The following is a 3,804-nucleotide window of genomic DNA, read 5'->3' as shown; positions in this document are numbered from 1 at the left end:
TTTGGTGTGTAATAAATCAATTGCTGGCGGTCTGTCGGAAATACACAGACACGCAAAATGTAAAAGTCACACAATTAAATTTAAAGAAAATAAAATAAATGAAAATAAATCGAATGTAATCGAAGATACAAATATTGAGTCGCTTTTGTCGTTTGATGACTGTAGAAAAGCAGCAGAAATAAGGTATGACGCATTAATTACTGACAAAAATATTTCCCATCAAACTGCGAAAGAGATTCTTAGCTTCTTTCAAAACATAGGTAAAGATTCTTATGTATTGAAAAACATGAGCATGGGTCGAACAAAATGTACAAACATTATTACAAATGTTTTGTGTCCGGTTGAAACGAATCATGTCGTTAATAAGCTTCAAAATACCAAATTTTCAATTTTTATTGATGAAACGTCCGATGTTACAAATGAAAAATGGATGACTTTTTTTGTTCGATATGTTGATCCGGAGACGTTAAATATTCACTCACAATTAGTTAAATTAATTGATATTGATGCCAAAGATTCAAGTGCAGAAAAGTTATTTAATGCATTTAAAAATGAAATGTATAAGTTAGAAATACCATTTTTGAATATTGTTGCCTTATCATGCGACAATGCGTCAGTTATGAGAGGGAAATGTTATCTTTTAAAGCAAAATTAGAAGAAAAATGTCCACATTTATTAACATTTTCATGTCCTTGTCATTCTGCCGCATTAGTAGCGCATGCTGCATCTAATAAATTGCCCGAATTTTGCGAGAAATTTAAAAAAAATTGTTAGTTATCTTAATACTAGTTCAAAACGTACGGCAATTTTTAAAGAATTTTGCGAATGTTTTCAAGAAAAACATCTTAAATTATTACAATTATGTGATACACGCTGGGTTTCTCATTATTTATGTGTCGAAAGACTTCTTGAATCTTGGGATACAATTAAATACTTTCTTACTGAAATGATAATGAGTGAAAGAACAGACAATGCAGGAAAGCTGCTGTCTAAGATGAACAATGTAGAAACAAAAGCTTATTTTCTTTTTTTAAAGTACGTTTTAAATTTCTTTAACGCATTTAACACTTTTTTTCAAGCGTCCGAAACGAGAATTAATTTGTTGCAACCGAAATCTGTAAACTTTCTTTTCCAAATCTGTTAAAATTTTTTAAAAGAGGAACATTTAAAACCATTTTCTACAGATATTATATTTTTTCTAAAGCAAAATCAAAAAGGTCTTAATGAAATTAGTTTAGGATCAGAATGTGAAGAATATCTTAATAAATTAATAATAAAAGGTCACGTAAACATAATTACAACTATTCGAGAAAAATGTTCAACATTTTATGTGACTGCTGCAGAGGAAATTCGTCAAAGATTACCTATAAATGATATATTCTTATCAAAATTAAAAGTTTTTCAACCATGTGTAAGTTTAGTCAGTAATAATAGAGAAACATCTTTCAATGATGTTTCTTTCGTGGCTAAAACTTTCGGCAGTATTGATGAAAATGGTTTAAAGCAAGAATGGATTGCGTTACCATTAGATTTTACAATGGAAAAAAAAACAGTATCTCTAAATTAAATTTCCACAATATGTGGAAAGAAATTTTACAACGGTATATTAATAATATTGCTAAATATCCAAGTTTAACAAAACTTATAAGTAGCATTAGATCACTTCCAAATTCAAATGCTGATTCGGAGAGAATGTTTTCTTGTTTAAATAATGTTAAAACTAAAAAGCGAAATAAATTTTCGTCAGTTTCTGTTAATGATATTTGCGTGTTTAAATCAGCATTAAAAACGAAAGGAGAAACAGTTTTAAACATGATAATTAATAAAAAACATTTGTCTCTTATGTCAGCAGATAATTTATATGCTCCCGCTGTTAAGTAAAAAAAAGGATTTTAAGATTATATGCTGCGGATACTGACGAAGCTGGTCCCTCTTCGAAATAATAAACAAATAATTAAATTATTTATTTTATTAATTAATTATTTATTTGTTTTTATTATTTTATTAATTATTTATTTATTTATTTTTTTATTTTATTACTTAATTTTTTATTTTTATTTTATTTAATAATTTATTAATTATATATTTTTATTTTAATTTTACATATTCTATTTTATTTTATTTTTATTTTAATATTTGAAGGAGACCATACCTAAAAAGATGTGTAAAGAGGTGTAAAGTTTATTAAAGACACCACAGTTGAAAAAAACAGATGTGTTAGATATTTTGTCTGTAAAAAACGCCACACTTTAAAAAAACAAATGTGTAAAAGATATTTTGTTTATAAAAGACAACATTTTTGCAAAGAACAAATATGTAAAAATTATCTTGTCTGCAAAAGATATCACATTTGAAAAAAATAGGTGTGTAAAAGATATCTTATCTGTATGACATTCGCGTGCAGCATAACATAATGCAACATAATATAATGTGGTATAATAGGGCTTTAGGCGAAGGTCCACTTAAAAAAAAACCAAACGCGCCATTGGTGATACCTCACGGCTGGTGTGAAAACTCACCATCATTTGTTATTTTAATATTGTCAAAACGATACGTGTGATGAGTATATGTTTATGTGTCGTATTGTGTTACAAACATATACGCGTATAAAAAAGTACAATTAAATTAAATATGTAATCGCTATTATATTATATTTTCTATAAATAGATAGTTTCTTATTACTAATATATTTGTTACTATTATTATTTTTTTTTAGTACAACGCGGCTTGGTTCTTAATATGCGTGAGTGTTAAATGCTTTTCCGAGATTTATAGTCTCTTTTATAAAATTATTTATAAATTAAATTATTAAAATTAAAATTAAATAAAATTATATATAATATTAATATTATTATTATTATTTAATATTTTTAATATTAAATTATTTATAATTATTTAATTATTAAATTTTTATGTATAAAATTAAATATTTAATCAATTTAACAGTTGAATAATTTATTAAAAATATTAATATTAATATTAATTTCAAATTTAATTTAATTTAATTTTAATTTAATGACATAATTTATAATTTATAGTTATAATTTTAATGTTCTACATATTATTAATCATTTTTTAAATAATTCTTGAGAAAGCATTTCGCCCTATTAACTGTTGCGCGTATGAAGAATCGAGAAGCGAACAGCAGAATAGAGCAGCATTGCCGTCGTTTTCATCGTCGGCTTGATAGAAAAGAGACAGAAAACAGTACATCTGTTCTTTTCAATTATCCGAAGCTAACCGAATCTCCGAGGACACAGATACACGGTTCGCGCTTGTATGCATCATCCCTTCTACCGGTGTATCTCCTCTATTTGGCATGTTGCGCGCCCTGAATCTGGCTTCTCTGATCACTACTACGGTTTGATCTCTCGTCCACGGTACTAATTATTTTCTTCGACCTCGGCTTCGAGACGCGGAATTGATTACTCCAGCTTCGTTGTTAGTTATTCGAGTGTGAACACCTTCGGGTATTAATACTTTCGATTCTGCGACGTGTGCTTCGGCTGATATTTAACGCAGACTCTCCGTGAAGTGGTTGAGTGTGAATTAAAATTTCAAGACATTATCGAGTGTTAGACGTTTCAAGTGATTGTGTCATCCAACCCAAAGGGATAGACGTAAGATTGCTGTCAAATTCAAACCGACGCCACGAGATCCGCTGCCGAGGTCCTCTTCAATAACAAAATCACCGACGTACGAAATAAGTAGTGAGTTTCTAGCAAATAATTTTATTTGATTGTTACCCCTCTCAGATTAAAAATCATTGAAGCAGTTCTTGGTCTATCAGTAAATGATTTAAGT

Source organism: Anoplolepis gracilipes, unplaced genomic scaffold (assembly GCF_047496725.1).
Source record: "Anoplolepis gracilipes unplaced genomic scaffold, ASM4749672v1 Contig18, whole genome shotgun sequence".
NCBI classification, from domain to species: Eukaryota; Metazoa; Arthropoda; class Insecta; order Hymenoptera; family Formicidae; genus Anoplolepis; species Anoplolepis gracilipes.
This window is presented reverse-complemented; position numbering follows the sequence as displayed.